Source organism: Eleutherodactylus coqui, chromosome 1, assembly GCF_035609145.1.
Source record: "Eleutherodactylus coqui strain aEleCoq1 chromosome 1, aEleCoq1.hap1, whole genome shotgun sequence".
NCBI lineage: Eukaryota > Metazoa > Chordata > Amphibia > Anura > Eleutherodactylidae > Eleutherodactylus > Eleutherodactylus coqui.
This window is the reverse complement of record NC_089837.1, coordinates 467,821,108-467,840,425: the sequence shown is the minus strand read 5'-3', so window position 1 is coordinate 467,840,425 and position 19,318 is coordinate 467,821,108. Positions and strand designations below refer to the sequence as shown.

Here is a 19,318-nt window from a genome sequence, read left to right as displayed (position 1 = left end):
GTAAATCCTTGCAATGGGAAAGCCATACCAACCCCCCAAATGCCTCTCCTCATATAAAAATCTGCAAGAAGTGCTACAGCCGTTGCATGTACATTGAATTGTAGCATAATTGGCAGAAAGTCTCTGTGATTTGATAGAAATGCATGGTGTAAAAAAAAAAAAAAATAGTTGCAAAAAAAGTGGTGCGACATACGTGTGTACAGTCATGGACTTAAAGGGGTTGTCTAGGCTCCTTTTCACCTGTCCAGTGGATGTTGTCATCAGAGGAAGGAAGTGGGGACACAGGCTTCACTCCCACTGAAATCAATGGGAGCCTTGCGCTGTTATTCCACTTCCTGCTCCTGTTACTGACATCCTGTCCTGGGCAGGAAATTAAGTAGCAGCGCAGCACTTCCATTCCATTGATTTCAATCGGAGTAAAGCCGCTCCCCCAACTCCCCCCCCTGTCCACTGATGACAACATCCGGTCCGCTGCATTGGACAGCAGACCGGACGATCAGCTGATGGATAGGGGTCCCAAGCGATGGACCACCATCCTTCAACTACTGATGGCCAATCCACAGGATATGTCATCAGTTAAATCAATCCCAGACAACCCCTTTAAAAAATAGTTTTAAATCAGAAGTTACCATTTCATTATCAGTACTTCTACTTCATTAGAACCTCATGTGCAGTAGAGTGTTAAGGCAGCAGAAATGCAGTCCTAAGCTCTCACTCACGACCTCAAGGTTGCAGGTTCAATCCCCGCCTGGTTCAGGTAGCCGGCTCAAGCTTGACTCATCCTATCGAGGTCGGTAAAATGAGTACCCAGCTTGGTGGGGGAAGTAAATAAATTACTTGAAAGCGCTGCTGAATAAGTTGGCGCTGTACAATTAAACTTTTTTTAAATTTACTTATCTATTGTCAGCCATTATATACATATCAGCTCCTTCTATATGTGAGCCACAGTTGACATAATTACATGATATTGGTTCTGTAAGTTTAAAAGACGGCTACAATAGAACTTCCTATGTCCTTTCGCCGGGGTCTTTTCCCTTAGTGGTGAGAAATATGCCAACTAAACTGAAACTGCAAATACGGGGATATAAACAAGCCCTGCCATCCATCCAGAAATGCTGAGTATACAGGAAGCTCATCCCAGGCAAACATTGTGAAAGACTATGAAAGGAAAGGAAAGTCGCTACAAATATAGAAACTATGGAACTATGTTACAAAATGATTGCGCACTTCCTCCTTATGTCAATAAGCCTATTATCTTACACTTTTCTTGCAAACATTCCTGAAAGTGAATCCTAGAGTAGTTGTAGAAGTCCAGGATCCACAAACAGAGCAGTTTTGATAGGGCCGCCCTTCCCCCCTTCTCTGTCAATGCTCACAGGCCGTTTGTGAGTAGAACCAGGACTAGTAACTCTACATCCAGTCCGACAAGTCCGCTTTTAACCCTCTGTAATAGGCAGCCCAATGAGAAGAGATTGAAAAGCCTGCTTGACGATTACCAGGTCAAGCGCTCATTACAGGAGTTTGCAGAATTAAACCTTTTCCTTGTGTTTATTTTGCCCTGAAATGTCTTTCATCGCTATAATCACTTCTATAACATATTAAACCGCTGCACACTTTCACGATGAGGGTGATAAAGTAACAACCGTGTCAGCTCTCGTAATGGAGGAGGTCAGGCGGAAAAAAAGAACGCTTTAGAAAAACTTTAGAAAAACTCACACAGCTTTATGTATGTGCATAACTTCCTTCTAGTCTGTAAGCTCTTGCCAGCACAGCCCTCACCCCTATTGTTCAAGGTTTTTTTCAGGCAGCATTGGCCATCAGTGCCGGGCTGCATCGGGGTCGAAGCGGAAGCCCATGCGCCGACTCTGTGTAGTGGCCGGCACTTATAATTGCAGGCACATCTCCCGTTGATTTCAATGAGAGCTGAGCCTGCAATTACGAGCGCCGGCCACTACACAGAGTCGGAGCATCGGCTTCCGCTTCAACACCAATGCAGCCCGGCACTGACAGCCAACGCTGCATGGAAGACCCCTTTCAAGATGCATATTAGTTTGTTTCTGTATGTTATGACCTGTTTCGTACATGTTTCCCCCAATTTGTACAGTGCTGCAGAAATTGTTGGTGCTACATAAACATTATTAGTAGTAGTAGTAACTTTGAAAAAAGTAACTAAAACTGTAAAAAAAAGTAACCAGTTTAGAGAAATGATACATATTTAGTAATTTTATTTCATTGTAGCATGTAGTAGATAAACAACAAAACATACATGTCTAAACCCACACAAGCATTTTACATTCACGTAATGCAAATGTGGTTTTCCATGGATACAGATCTTAGAAAAAATTAAAAATGAAGTAAAAGGCAGGTCAAACGATCCCTTTTCAGTGTGAAGGTGGCGAAGTGCATGGAGCACCACTACCAGCTTGGCCCAACTATGCGTAAAGAACTTCCACTAATACCAGGTAGGTTTACTGAGAATGTCACATTTTCCCAAGATTACCCTACAGACCCTTCTGAAGACAGATGTTGAAGTCTAAGGGCCCATGCACACAAAGTCATGCATTTATTTGGTGTGTATGCTTTTAAAAAAATTTGCACGTATGCAAAAAAAAGATGACATACCAACATAAAAAACGCATGCAATACACGCAGTGAACTCAGGCTGATCTCATTTGCATATGCCTGTTTGAATGAGCCCTAAAATTCATCCTCAATAACTAAAATAAGGCCCCATGTACACAGCTGTATTACAGGTCCCGTGGGAGAATAGTGTGCTTTACAGAGACACCATATGGACTCTGTGTATGGCCATACAGGGTCCAAGTAGCATACCGCCACATAGGGTCCTTGCACATGTTAGAGCGCCAAATGTAAAAATCATGTAAAAGTCTGCAAAATCTCCCATGACGGCAATGCCAGATTTTCAGTCTCCCGAATTAGGACTGACTGGGCACCATACGTATTTTATCACTACTGACACTTAAACAATAAACAAGACGTCAAATGCATTCTGCAAGCTACATAGCCGTAAACAGACTGTCAATGTACTTTAAGGCTGGAATAAAACAGATTCCGATCTGTTCAACTGGTTGTTCTATGGAATTAAAGTTTCTTCTATGAACATTTCACAATGCGCCTCTACTGCAAACAATGCACGGATGGAGCCAAGCAATGCCTTGCAGAACAATTGATAGAAAGCTTCACACTGTGTATGGGATTTGCAGCGCAGCAGTTACAAAAATCCCTCTGATGCCTATGTCAAGCACGAGCATGTCACTGAAAGCTGAACTTTGTGTCACATGCTGACACGGAGAGGTGCCATACCCCCGAGACAGCACTTCGCAACCTCATGTAATACAAAGCTGAGCAACATGGCATTAACTGTATACTCCGCTCCAGGTTTCCGAGGGGGAGGGAGGCTAGATGAAGAGTTTTTACCCGCTGATGTGGAAAAATGAAAAGAAAATGAGGCTGGACTGCTGCTTTCAGATGCTGTCTCAGGTTATTTTTAACGCTGCGGTGAATGCGTGGATTCACAATAACAGCGCAGAAAACAAAAAAGCCTCATTAACTGTCATTACCGAAAGCACTGAGTGGTGGAAATATGCACATTCAAAGACAACTTTTACCAAAAGCTTAACTATTGTCCTATCCCACGACGCTTGGTTTAATACTGCCGGTAAACTTCACTATCATCATTGGAAGAAGTTCAGAAACTATATCGTTTCTTTGTTTAAGAACATTTGTTACAAAATCACCAGTAAACGCAACTATCAGAAATAAGAGGAGCCACCAAAATACTGTGTCTACCGCTTTTACGGGCAAGGATCACATCAGGTCTTGATGTGATTGTTCTCAGTAAGACAAACCAAGTAATCTTGTAAATAGGATACCTTTTAATGGCTAACAAAAATGCATGATGTTATAGCGAGCTTTCGAACCTACTTTGGGTTCTTCCTCGGGTTTAACCTAAGTAGGTTTGAAAGCTTGCATTAACATTATGTATTTTTGTTAGCCATTAAAAGGTATCATATCTACAAGATTACATGGTTTCTCTTGCTGAGAACAATCACATTTTGCTCTACTGGCTAATACAGGACCAAACTTCTTTTTTTTTTTACCTAATCAGGTCTTGACTCATGGATTATGCAACACTAGTGTATCAACTAATGTAGTTATTATTAAAACTTTCAATGGAAAATACATTTTGACATGATTTATGCTGATTTGAAAAGGGGCCCCTGAAGTGTGGAGGTGGCCGCTGGCAGAGGATCTACTGGGGGCCTGCAAAGACTACTAGCGCTACCATATGCTGGGCAGATGAGTCGAGGCACCATCATGCCGACACTAGTGGTAGCATAGGCAGTACGGTGGAGTCTTTCATCAAAAGCCATCCAGGACCTGTGGCACCATTTTGCCGGATTCAAACTAGAACCTGGCTGGCATGATAGACCCATTTGCAGAGCTGGCACCACACTGATATGGGTTTTCTGCGGGGCAGTTAAGACACATAAGCACACATATTAGTTGCATTAAAAACAGTCCTTTATTTAGAGCGAATTTATAACAATGGTCATTTTCAAAATCACAGCCTCCAGTAACTGAAGGTGGATGACACAGCAGCGGTTAGACGCATAGCAGCAGCAACCCCTGGGTCTATGTAGAAGCACAATCTTGGCTCCGTTCTCAAACTCAGAGGGGATTCCCCAGGGATAGGCTGACCTACGTACTAGGACATGACTCGGTGTTGTGCCAGAGAGCCTGGTTCAGTATCCCAGTTGGCACCAATTCCTTCTTTGCTGCAGACTCTTCGCTGCTGTTCAATGTTCTATCTACACATACCTTTTTATATCCCATCCAACCGCAGCCAATCAGCATATCATATCAAAGTTATAACAAAACATTTGTTCTCTAACCATTAGAGAGCAGACAACATTTGCAAATAACTCAATATCACATGGTCAAATATGGCTCGTTACCTCATCGCCAATAAACAATAAGGCACACCAGGTAACCCCCTACACATCTAACATATCATCAACCTTGAAATATACTTGTATTAAAAAAAGAAAATATATAGTTTTACCACTGGAAATGAAAAAAGTGCCGTTTACTAGGGGTCTCCCTTCCAGAACTTTTGCAGTTTACTGCCTGTTGTTAGGCATTTAGCTTCTCTAGTAACAGGGATATAGCTACTACATACAATGGAGGCCTGGGAACTCACATGCTGATTGGAGCAGGGCTATGCAAGGCAACATTGGAAGTGTGGGAGAGGAAATTCTGGCCAGTACAATACTGGCAGAATAGCTGGGAGAAAAAGTCTCTGCCCGTACAGTACTGGCATAATGGCTGGCCTAGTACACCCCACCTATAAGTGGATTGCAAACAGAAGGGCAGCAGAAAAATAGGAAAACCTACATGAAGACTGAATGTAAACAGCGGCAAAGCAGCTGCCAACAAAGATCTGGGCTGCTTGGGAAAAATTTTGGAAAAATCATGTATGCTTTCAGTTGGGAAGTCATCCAGTTTTCCCGGAAGATTTTGGAATGTCAAGTCAGGCAAATTAGCCTAGGTATATGTAGCAGAAGAACTCAACTATATGTGTACACAGATGTTTCTCTTTGCAACTGCAATAAGAATAAAATCTCTACTGCAAGGTATATTTTTTAAGCATCTGTGCTTTCAATATATTTGGTGCTGAAGATCCCTCTTGGCATATGGAAAGCTGAGAACTTTCCCAGTACGTACACGGATATTACACCACCAATGTGGTATCAAATTAGCCATACATAGGAACAATGAATCAAGAACTGCATCACTGGCCAAGGGTGAGTTCACACACACAACGGGACTGCTGGGGAATTTTGGCTGCAGAATGCAAACTGAAATTCCACAGTGATGTACAGTACAATGTAAAGGAATGCGATTTTAACAAACCCCATTCACTTGGAGTGGAAAAAGTCCATAGCATGCTCCATTTATTCCGGAAACGCCGCAGATTTCCATCACAATAGAATGAGTGAATTCCATTTTGAAAAACTACACCAAAATCTGCGTCAAAATCCACACGCGGACTTTAGTGCAAATTTAGTCGCCATGCGTGAAAATGTACCATATGTAGTCAGAGTCTCCATTGAGGAGTCTGAGAAAGGTAAATATTTATTATTTAATTAATACTCAATGAATACAGAACTAAATACAAAGAGTTTCTGCAGAACTCTAGATAATCTATATTGGTGCCTCCAAATCGTTATTTTTGCGGTATGCGGCATAGAAACAAATAAGAAAATAGAGAAACATTTCTGTAATCGCCTGCAATCTCAGCTCCAGGGACAACTGGAACAGATTTAGAGATAATAGGCCACGTGGAACAGGAAGGCAGGAATGACGCACGAAGAATAGGGAAGTTTGTCTACTAAGTGCGATATACAACACAGGAACACAAGATAGGGAACTGAACGATGGCTGTCCTGATTCATAAATTGGTGGACTACTATTTTATTCCATGTGACGGTAGAGAAAACTGTTATTATAAATGCTGATACTGTAGGAGTACATGCGGGTAATACCAGCCTAAGGCTGGCTGCACACGACTGAGTTTGAATTGCAGAATCTGCAGCGTTTCGCACCAATTCAAACCAATGGAGCATCCGCAGTACAGTCATTGCGATTTTCCGCTCACGGAGGAAAAAAAAAAAAAAATCGCAGCATGCTCTATTTTCCTGCGGGCTCCGCACGGACGGCTTCCATTGAAGTCAATGGAAGCCGTCCGACACACAGCCCCTCTGCAATTGACATTGCAGAAAGGTTGCGGGATCCGTGTCATTGCCTAGCGAAGGCACCAGAACATCTGCACTGTGCATGTGCAACCATCGGTAGTATAAAAGGCCTCTTGCACATAACAAGAAATGACAGGTATGCAAGGTTACGGGCCGTGCACAGGGTCGGATTCTGGTGCGGGATCCGGAATCCGACCCGGTCGTGTGCAGCCGGCCTAAAGTATCAGTAGTAGTACACATATAGGTAGCAAAACAGTAACAAGTATATACTGTAACATATAGTATAGTGTACTATATATCCTATCAGGTAATTTTAAATTGAAAGACGCCCTCTTGTTTAAGATCCTCATCTCTTAGGCTTCTTTCACATAGATTATTGTTGTCAGGACCTTCAGAGAGAGGTCACATGACTTCGTTCACTCACTTTTAGTGCCATGGACTGACAGGACATCAGCTGCACTCTGGCTGGCTGAAGAACTCTGCATATAAAAGTTAGGTCCTGTCCCCAGGCTCTGGGACTCAACAGTTTTGAGAGGAGAGAGTGACCTGCAGCTGGACTTTGTGCGGGAGAGCCTCGAGGGAATGACACTACAACTCCAGAATCAGAAGGGACATGTGCTGGTGCGAGCGGACAGTGTATACTGTAGGTGCACTGTATATGGACACAAGCTGGTTCTGCAGGCAGAGTGCACAGCAGAAAGAGACCTAGAGAGTAGAACCCTGGGTCGTTGGCAGTGTAAAAACCGAAACAACCGCTGTGGAGACTAATCATAAGGTCATCCAGTTACCTAATTTCTACAGTGCCTGGTCATGAGTAAAAACTTTTTGCCATACCTCAAACTTTTGGATAGAGCGTTACCCATAAAGGGCCATGTACAGTTTGAACTATTGTACCTGCATGCTAGTGTGAGGATAAGGACTATCCCCAAGGACATGACATATACCTGTTAAGAGATAGGAAGCTAGTGTATACACAGTATCTACCAGGAACTGCTTAAAGTGTCATCAGAAATTGTTGACCATCAGTGACTGATCATTTGACGGTGTGCACCTATCATTCAGGTACCTGTTCTTTAAGGGTCTATTTGATATGCATATCCCATTATTTTAGTGATCGGAAACTGTTCACATTGCGTATAATTGTATGAGTAGAAGTTATTCTTGATATTGCTTTATTATCCAACCTTCAGTAAAGTATCGTTTTTGTTATAGCCTTTCCATAATTGCCATCATATTCCACAGCTATTACACTGCGTCTGAGATGGGCGTTCAAAGTTTAGGGTGATAGGATTCCTGACAGATGTGTTTAATGGATGCCGCTGTCATCTATAAGTTGCCAATGCAAAAAAAATGCATACTACATGGTATACTTTTTTAACTGAATGCCTCACCATGGAACAATAGTAAAACAATGGCACCCCTAATAGATACCACCCAAATGAAGGCCAAATTCTCCTTCATGGGGTGATTGGCAATCTATGAATCCATTTACTGTATGCACCAACAAACGCAATGTGAAGAGAGCCTTAGCCAAGTATAGTAGCTACAATGGGCATCTCTAGAGGATCGGGCCTGTCCCGCATTACATAGGTGCATTCAGTTGAATAGTCATTAGATAATACTTCGTTTCTCCTGTGGTGGCGCTACAAGAAAAGAAAAATAGCCCTTTTTGTCAGGCCTAATCATAGATAACAGCTTATAACTGGTGGACCTAGTAGGGGAACAATTTGTGATGACCTTAGGCCTCATGTCCATGGGCGGATCAGACTCCGCATGCGGATTTACACAGCGGGAGACCTGCGGAAACCATCTGGAGATTGCAGATGTAATGGTTTTTCGCGGATGCGCTGCGGATGATCTATGAGGAAAAAAATCCACAACCCCACCTCCCAGCCGTTACCCCACCTCCATAATCGATTTTAGCCTTCAAATCCGTAGTGCATCCGCAATTGTATTTGCGGATGCACTGCGGATCGTCCGCAACCATTGACTTCCATTGTGCCCGTCCGCACGGAATCCGCACTGAAAAGGAGCATACTGTGATTTGTTTCCAAATCAAATCAGCATGCTTAAATTCAGTTATGGGTGCCAATGCTTCCCTATGGGCACCTTGAATTGTGGACCTTCCACGTGGGTAAAATCCGTCCCTGGACATTGAACCTTATTGTTAAAAGACCCTTCTAACAAGTAGGAATTGTTCAAGGCAGTGAATCTCTTTAAGGACGGCAGACATTCTCCATTGTACTTAAATCTATCTTCCACACATCGCTATCATGTTCTCTGAGTCCTTTTTTAATTACGGTAACTTCATTTCTAAATATGTTTCTACATCTGGAACAGGAAGAAGACAAATCGTGCTCATTAGTTTTTACTATCTGAAGTCTAAAGTTAAGAACACTCATACGTTCCCGTAATTTTGCGTTCTGGGTTTGTCCCTCAGGACCGGCTGCCTGTAATGTGTTCTTGTAACATACACTTCCTCCGAGAAGAGCTCAGATGACACATCAGCCTGGCCTAGGAGCTCGCTTCCAGGGTGAATAAGGGTCTGTTCACATGGGGCAGATATGTAGTGCTAAACTCTGCGGCATTTCTGCAAAAGTCACACCATTGGTGCAGATTTTAACTCAGTAGATACAGCGCCCCACTCACCTACGAAGTCTCCACGCTGTCAGTGCGCCCCGGAACCTGGCGGCCTCCAGTGAGCATCGAACCGCTGGTCAGGTGATGCAGAAGTAGCCTTAAAGTTATTCTATATGACTTGGTTAACTCCTTCATGTCACACATACGGCTATTTACGTCCTAACTGCACATACCCTATGGAGTTAGGATATCTATAGCCGTCCATCGCATATGCTGTGCATGCAGCGGGCTCCAAACACTACAGGTATCAGTTGCGTCTGACAGCCAACACCTGCCTGCAAAACCGCGGCTGTTAACCTTTAAATGCCTTTGTCCGCTCTGACAGTGGCATTTAAATGTCCCAATCCATCAAGATTTAAATGTCCTGAATGGTCCCGCTGTGATAAGATCGTGAAGGTGCCATCTAGGTGTCATGGCAGCCTAGGGGCTTTTGTCAGTCACATATTTATCTCTAGAAATTAAGCATTTTTTTTATTAAAGTTGAAGTGAGCAGAAGGAAAAGATAACTGAACAAACTTTATTGGATTGGTTGCTCTGCTTAATGGCAGTTTTACACCTAAATGTAATGTTTGGAAGCCACCAGGTTCTAATTCACGTACAATATATAGAGATTCTGGTAACATAAGCCAGAGTGACGGCACTTCAACATTTCAGAACTATTATATTGCTATATTTAATTTTGGGTTTTACATTTTTGCTATTAAACTAACATTAAAGGGGTTGTGCTACTGGAAAGGGAATAACTTTATAATTGATGGGGGTTTGACCTCCACTGATCCAGCAAATGGGGGTCCTGAAGGTCCCTCATGAATAGAGCAGAGGTTATGCATACATCCCGCCACTCCATTCATATATGTAGAGGGGTAGCCCCTCTACACTCTGTGTTGCCTTACTGGTTTTCTTGCCCACTAAGAGGAATTAGTGGGTGTACCACACCACCTAGTGGCCAGTCATATTTCAACATGCTTAAGCTGTGTAATTGTTGCTTTAGTGTAGTGCTGGCTCATTGGTACCGGCAGAGTCACATGACAGCAGAACATAGCCACGTGATATGCATCCCTCCTACAGGTAGCAGTGCAGTTTCAGAAGTGAGAGAGACCAGACAATTGCTGGTTGGAGAAGTACTCCAGAAAGGCCCTAAGGGTTGCAATTGTGAGGAGCTGCAGCAAAACAAGCCTGTTGCCTGTTCCCCATCTGTTGAGGGGGTGAGCTACACACTCTGGCTGTCCTAGTTGGTGAGACCTGTACTGCTGCTCCACGGGTCCGTCCCTCCACTTCTAGAATTGAATGGCTGAGCCTGTGTGTCTTGTTTAACAATAATGTTTCGTTCAAGCATAATGTTGCGCTCCAAGATATCGCTAGTTGAGTACCAGTGCTTCCTACAGCATGGCATACTGCTTAATTCATGAGCCCCCCATGCAAACCAGTTGGAAATATCATTTGGAGTGTTGAATTGCTAAGTACAAACATTCGGAAATCCATGGCACTCACATTGAAATGAATGGAGCAGATCTACTCAATTCATGTGCAGACCTTTACAATTTTCTGGAATCCGTGGAACACCCCCACCGATCATAATGTTATCTCTATCCGGTTGATAAGGGATGACCATATAACTTGGCACAACCCTTAATAACCCGTAATAAATGTAAAGAATAAGAAGTGGTCATATCGGTCATCAATCAGCATTCTGTGTTCCGGCTCTATTATGGGATTATGTCCAGTGATGGAAACAAGCAGCATCAGACAGACACGACTGGTTTTAATGGGGTCCATCCAACTTCCATTGCCCCCTCAATCATCTCCGAAATGTAGCAGTGGAGCATTCTGCACTGTTTCATCCAGGATTTTGATGCCCATCTGCGACGGAGGCAACGCCTTTCACGCAGAAGTGAGCCTAGATCATTCCTAAAATTCACTGTTCATCCATAAAAGGTAGGTCCCAGCCATATGGATATCAACAAATAACCAACTGCTTATCTTGTGGGGAAATACTGTTGTAAATGGGTCTAAGGGCTCTATCAGACGAGCGATTGTGCAAATGTGCACACTTCGGCGCAATGTATTTGCATTATAAACAAGTTTGATTTGCGAGTGTGTGTGCATTGTACATTTTGTGCATGTAGGACCTGCTCATATGTGTGCACCCCCCCCCCTCCTCCTTCTCCGACCTGATTTAAAAGGCTATTTAGCCTAATGAGCTCCAGATGTGTTCTTTTCCCCGTGGTTTTGTGCTGTATTCTGCACATCCCTTTGCGTATTGCATGCCTATTTGTGCACTCCCCATAGACTCCTATGGGGCTCTTTGGTGCACAAATGCCCACAAAATAGAGCATTTTTTATTTTATTGCGTGCACAACAAATCCTTGCGCAAAAAAAAAAGGAAATGTGAATTAGCCCATTGAAATCAATGGGTTTTATTCTCTGCAAATATAAGTCCGTGTGAAGGAGCCAAAAGAGTTGAGAGAGATGGATATCCAAGTACAGCGGCAGCATCGGCAGAGGCAGAGGTGTTGGCAGCTCTGCTGTCTGCATTGACAGGGTACTACATAAAACAGCACGCTCTATCTTTTCAATGGGACAGTAAAACACATGGAATGGCATGTGAGGTTTTCCACCGAACACAATGGGAAACACTAGCCAATCCTCCGGCATGGCTGAATGTGTTTAGGTAGCCTAAAAGAGAGACATGTTACAAGCAAAGCTGGGCAGAGGAATTTGGATCAAAAGTATGGATTGTTCAACTGAAATCAAGACACTTGGGAGATCCTTTTAGGGATGTACTTTTTAGGGAAGACGCCTCTATCATATGAGAAAACACCATTCTTATAAATGGCACATGCATCATTGGGGACCATGCTACAGATTTTGCATTGGGGCCCCTTACATTTAGCCTCTGCCTAATCTTTTAGCAATGTCCCCAGATGCTAGTATGTTAGGCTGAATGAAGATAATGTCCGTCTAGTTCAGCCTGTTTTAGCCCCCTTGTTGATCCAGAGGAAGGCAATAGTGTTGCATTGATGGGCTTCTTAAGAGAGTCCCAGCAATCCAGAGGAAAGTTGGGGCTCAATGCTGAACTTTTGCCCCACGAGCCTTTAGCTACACCTCTGTATATTGCCCTCCTGCATTAAAACCCATTAACATTCTTATTATTATCCTTTATCTCTATACATGGTATACAAAATGCATGCATCATGTCAACCCTGCCACATTATGGGTTGGAAAGAAACCGGGACATCAGGTAGGCATCCATGCCAACATATTTAAATTATGCATAAGCAGTTGTACCCTACATGAACATTGATGTAAGATTGAGTATCCCTGAATCATAATTTTCCTTATACACCATCATACAGCCACATTAAAGGTAATTAATACAGCCGCAACAACAAGACCTTCTATAGAGGATGCAGAGGATGGGTGGCACCCAGGCACAGGAGGCCTCTCTTCTCCATATAAGGAGCCCAGTACCATAAATAAAGCATTATAGTTGGGGGCCCTGTTACAGGTTTTGAATTGGGGCCCAGGAGCTTCTCTGCGTAAAGAGAAGTTGGGGGGCCCCAAGATAAACTTTTGCACCCAGGCCCATGAGCCTTTAGCTACGCCCCTGCACACATGTGTATATATATACTCTGTATTGTGCATTTTTTTACCTGCTTTCTTCATATGTGTGTTTATGACCTGCTTGTGCATGAGAAGTGCTGTTAATACGCACTCAAAAAAACCAAAAACACAACCATGGCCAGATTTGCCGGAAATACAGAATGAGTCAGTCCGTGAAAACGCAGCATATTTGCGGACCGAAAACTGCAGACGGCCGTGTGAATGAGCCCTGGCTGAACCAATCATAGGACCTTATTGAACTCTATGATACTCTACAGTAGGCTCAGTTCTGTAGTGCCCAGGATTGACAACATCCGCAAATTCCTGGACAGTCCGTAAAAAGTTGACACTTTTTTGCATGTCCATGTTTTAGAAATTTGATGCGTCCATGTTTTTTTCTGAAACCGGAGAAACTTGTGCAGACTATTGTGACTGTAAGGGCGGATTCACATGGCCGTAGGCACAACTTTATTCGGCAGTACGGAGCGTAGTTGCGCCTGAATGAGGGAGAATCCAGGCGTGTATACTGCACGCGTAATACGCAGTAATCTTACGCTCATGTGAGCCTGGCCTAATTCTCAGCACTTTTCAGTTCACAATGAATGCATCTAATGTGTTCCTATCAGAATTATGGGCTGCAATCCAATACCGCCAGCAATTTTTAGGAACTATGAGGGTACCTTCACACAAGTGGAATATTTACGCAATTTGCACCACAAGACGCGGCTTAATCCACATCCCCATGAAAAGCCGCGTGTCTATCTGCAGATTTTGATGCGGACTTGCCAGCAGAATTATTTTCACTTCCGCAATAAAATCTGCTGCAGATATTGGTGCAGAATTTTTCAGTGTTTTGTGGTGCATATTGCAGAGATATTGATGTGAAAGAGTCCTGATAGCTTAACCCTTTCCAATCCACTGTCTGACGCCTGAAGACATTCTGATTGAAGGCTGTACAGCTCCGATGTGGGAAGACGTCCAGCAGGGTATTCTTACTGTATATTACTGGCCGCTCTGTTGTCGGGGGCCTCTCCAGCATGTCCCATACTGCAGTACTGGCTCTAGCCAGCAGGCGGCTACATTGTATAATGGCAGAAAGAGAAAGCCCCCTAGGAAACCCTGAATCCAAAATTGGATTGCAAAGGGTTAAGAGCTTAAACAGATGGGCGTATGCGCTAATACGCTTGCCGTACTATGGGGCGTATTAGCGGCTGAACCAATTTTTCACTATACAAACTCTGTGATATTGCGCGCGAGTTTGAAAAAAAAAAAGCGTAAAGATAGGTTAGAAAAACTCCGTGCAAGAAAGATAGGGCAAGTTCTATCTTCTCTCGCGCGTACTATTAACGTGCGAGAATCCCGATAGTGAAAACGAGACCATTGAAAGCAATGATTTCATTTTGTCCCGTGATTTTCCCTGCCCACAAAACGGGACAAGATCCCGCCAATCCGTTTAACCCTAAGTTGTCCAGAAAGAAAAAAAAAAAGTAATCAAGTTGACCACTGGCAGTGCTGCGTGGCGTCCGGATGTTGTGGCCATAATACAAACTTTTAAATGGCATTAAACTATTTCTCTTTACAGTCATAACGGTTTCATATTTTTGCAAGCTTTGCAGAAAACAAGTGAAAGAAATCATTTCCAGTATTTCATCTATGTGACAGTGATGGAAGACGTATAAAGCGCTAATTCAGACATTTCTAAAGCAATGTCACCTTTTTGTAGAACACGTATTTAGATGCTGATGACAGATCTTTTAAAACTTGTTCCAACTGTCATAAATGACAAAATCTTTATCCTCAACTTTAGGTCTTTAGTTTCTTCTAGACAATAGGGTCGTGGCAAGAAAAAAAACAAACACGCTCTGGTTAAGAGGATGGTACCACATTAGAAATGAATTTGCACATGACTTTCCACTCCGTAACATGCAAGTTAACCGGAGTTAATTTATCCATCTGCAGCATACTTTATGTTATATGGGTTGTATAGCGGAGGGTTTGCGGTATAGGCTCATGCATAATATAGATGGAAGGACAGCAAGCTGTGCCGTCTCAGGCTGTAATGGAAATGGAAACGATCACCCTGAGCCTTTCCCACATCAAATAATCCAGCAGGAGGTGTGGAATCTGCGTAATCTCAGTGACACAGCGCCGCAGAATTCCAATAGGACCTTCCGAACAGGAGTTGGTATAAATAGATTTTACCATGTGTGCAATAATTGGAGACTTAATACGAAACACAAGATCTCCCAGTGGAATAAAGAGACGTCTTCCAGATCCCAATGTGTAATGTGATGAAATTATATTGGTTTTTCTTCACGTAGAAGAACATATTCTAGAACATCAGCATTGTCAAGCCTGAAAAACTTTTTTTTACTTCTCTTGTGTTGCAGTTTGATGGTGTCTGCACACGGGACATAAAGGGTTAAGTCCGACCTAAACCAGCTACCATTTATGTCATATACACCAAGATAAATATTATACACTGAAGCTGTGAACGACATTTACGGAATGTAACCCTATGGAATCTGGTTTCCTAATGTTTAATATAGGAAGTATTGTACAATGACGTATGCAGAGATTTAAAAAGGCACCACGTGAGCGATCATTCGACTCTGCTTAGGATAGATGGAGTCTACTGAGATGTAGGAATGGGTGAGCTCATGTCAATCCACAAGGATGGCAAGATAGTGGGTTTACACGGGCGTAGAAGCACCCGGCCCAATAATTACCACTCTTGTGCTTTACACAGAAGCCATAGTCGTACTTTGAATGGGTTGGAGATCGTTACGGCCGCCCGCCTCCGTTCACTGCAAACAGGCAGTTGTTCATAGTTGAATGACTGCCTGTTCACACGGGCCGATAGTCATTTGGTTCTTAGTTCAGCTAAGTGACAAGTGAGTGATTTGTTACCCAATGCCCTGCTTGTACATGGGACTATCATTCAAAGTAACTGGTTCCAGCTATGATTTGGCAATAATTGCCCCATGTAACGGTACCTAAAGACACTACATTGCGCACACAGGCAACAACTCAATAACCGGTTACCCTCCAAACACTACTTACCAGAGAACTGTAATATTAGCCTTATTATCCCAACCCAGGGGCGTAACTATAGAGGGTGCAGGGGATGCGGTTGCACCCGGGCCCAGGAGCCTCAGGGGGCCCATAAGGCCTCTCTCCTCCATATAGGGAGCCCAGTACTATGAGTAAAGCATTATAGTTAGGGGCCCTGTTACAGGTTTTGCATTGGGGCCCAGAAGCTTCAAGTTATGCCTCTGTTCAGCATAGTTTAGGTATGGGTACGGGTACAGATACAGATAGAGGGGGGCCCCAGCTCACCTTTTACCTCAGGGCCCCTGAGCCGTTAGTTACGCCCCTGTCCCAACCCCATACTCAACGTCTTAACCTATACTAAACACATGGTCCTAAGGCCACATTGCGGACATTTGCCCACAAATCCGTGGTGTGTTTGTCATGTTTGAAAGTGACCTAAATTCCATTCACCTACTACTAATATAGTGCGCATAAACAGAAGTCAAATATTTGCTATGAAGAAACAATACTCCTGGCTTAGTATTAGGCCAAATCCTATATGGATTTATTCGCCAATGTCACATGAGCGTATTGGAACACGTCCATAATATGGATTCGTAATACGAAGAACATTGCAACCAAATGTCACCAGTATTTGCCTGTGGTTTGGGTTTTATTTTCTACACGGCAGATACAGATCTGTATTTGCGCAATAGAAAATAACACCAATAAATGCAAATATAGAAACAAAAACTGACAAAATATGCTGCGCTTTGAAAACACATCCGTGAATATATCCATTTAAGTAAATACATATATTCATGTTAGCTCCATATTACGGACTGCAAAGCACGAACCAAATGCAGCGTTAAAATACGTTTATCTGAAGGCGGCCTTACGTTATGTGTAAATCCCCCCCGATGAGGTTGGCCACTTCCATATTTGTAATCCGTATTTGGGCCATGTTTTGTGGACTGAAATATGGAGCTAAAACAAATCTATGAATTTACTTGCAAAAGCATATTTTTAAAAATGCACTATGCGCCATTTCTGTCTGTTTTAGATAAAGATAAAGCCCATCATAGTCTATAGAAAGTGATTAAAATATAGATGCATCCATATTTCATAAGTACTTGATCTTTATTTGCTTCCCTATCTGAATTCATTGGTGGTATTATCGATACGGATCTGTATTTGCCCAGTAGAAACTAAAACCGATGAAAGCACATAGAGAGGCGAATACAGATCAAATACGAATGCCATTCCATCAGTAACACATCCGTTTTATGGATCCATATCATGGACATGTATGAAACTGGCTTAAAACGGATATTTTCCCTTTGAGCAGAATGTGTTATCCCATCATCAGCAATACGTTCCTTTGAAACCATATAGAATTTAGCAGGTTCTATGTAAAACCTTATCGTATGATATATCTCACAACTCATGAAGAACATATTTGTGTGTCATAATGTTATAAATCAAACTTCATGTCTTAAGTAGTTTTACTGAATGTAATAATAGAAAATCCTATGCATGTGATGCAAGAACACGAATTACAACTTCTCTCAGCAAGTCCCGGTTCATACATGGGGATGGGGCTGATAGTGTTCTGGTACCGTAACAGCTAGCCCCATTCAGCACGGAAGTAGCTACTAGCCTGCAGTGGAAAGCATTGTGCCCGAATGAGCGAAGCACACCGTCCGCTGACCATAACTCATATAGTAAATAAATGCAAATTCTTTATTATAGTATGCGATCTATAGGGCGGACCAGCCGGAACACAACTAACCAATCTAAAAAGTGATCAAACCAAATTATATTGAAGCAAATAATCAATAGTAACATTACAAAAGAGAAATAAATCTGTTGCAAAAAGAGGGGAAATAATCAGAACCCCCAATAAAAATATAAAAGTAACAGCAAATATGTAAAAAAGTGCATTGCAGAACCACAATGTAGCTTGTATATGTGCATATGTAGCAACTAATGTGTATATGTGTATAGCTAGTAACGTGTATGTGTGTAGCTAATATATATATATACACGTACAGCTGGTGTGTGTGTGTATGTGTGTGTGTGTGTGTATATACATACATATATATATATATATATATATATATATATATATATATAAAACATATGTGTGTGTTTACAGCTAGTAATGTGTGTATGTCTGAAAAGTTACATTTTTTGATCATAATTGCCACTGGCTGTACAGTGTGCAACATGACGCCGCTCCTCGTAACTATTGCCAACCCCTCATTCACAAAAATCATACATATATGTTCCCAGTCCAGCCTACGATATAATTGCAGCCCCTACATTTCCATTGGACACATAATGCTAAGAGGAGGTTTATATGTTCACGATGTAGAATAAAGATGAAAACCTTCTAGGGATGAATACATGGCTGAAACTTTGTATACTTTGCATAAAAATAAAAAATAAATAATGGAATATATGCAAACATGTAAGGTAATCAGTTACAAATGTACACATCAGCACAGAAACGAAAAGCTGAAAATCCAGTTTTTGTTAATTCTTGAAAATCCCAGGGCTTGCACAATTGCTATCATGCCTATTGACCTCTGTGGTAGGATTGTGTGGCAAGGCATTGCTAGCCCCATTGGCAACAAAAGGTTTGAAAGCAGATCATGCTGATGCAGGACAGCTGCTGCTTCCACATTAAAGCAACAGGGAACATCCAACCCTTAAAAAGACCATTTATGTATCCAGATAGAAGCGGCTCCTTACCTCCTGGTTCTGAGAACATGCTCCTTCAAAAGTGCTGCTTAGTAATCCACACTGTGCAAAGCCAAGGGAACCAAAGCGAAGCGGTGTGTGGGACTCACCATTACTGTGACAATGTGTGTGAGAGAGGGAGAGTGTGACAGCAGGCTGCTGGACTGCAATCACTAGGGCATCCCCCTGCCTCCCCTCCCCCTACCACATCCCTCCAGCTTTTGACTCCTTCCAAAACTATATTAGCCAGCAGGGGAGAAAAAGTGACCAATCATGCATTCATTGCTCCTCTCTCTATCCCTACCCTACAGTATGGTCTTCGGCATCCTTCTTGGTATCCTAAGGGTTGCACATGGGAAGAAGAATGTATCTGGAGGGTCCTATTGAGCACTGATTTAAGGGAAAGGAACAGCAGGGCTTAGAGAGAGTGTTAGGAAAGAATAGGAGGGAGGCTAAATCCGCCTCTTGGAGCATGCACAAGTTGCAGTGTGATTTTTTTTTTTTAGCTGTGTGACATC

General features: G+C 42.7%; 1 protein-coding gene across 2 annotated transcripts in view; it reads right to left on the bottom strand.

Annotated features, from left to right (window-relative positions):
* Positions 1–18,912, bottom strand: part of LOC136585029 (fidgetin-like) — an 89,789-nt gene extending 70,877 nt beyond the window's left edge. For both annotated transcript variants that reach the window (XM_066584358.1, XM_066584359.1), the window contains exon 1: positions 18,813–18,912. The gene's annotated coding sequence lies outside the window, so the exon portion shown is untranslated. The remainder of the gene's footprint in view (positions 1–18,812) is intronic.
* Between the last annotated feature and the right edge of the window lie 406 nt (positions 18,913–19,318).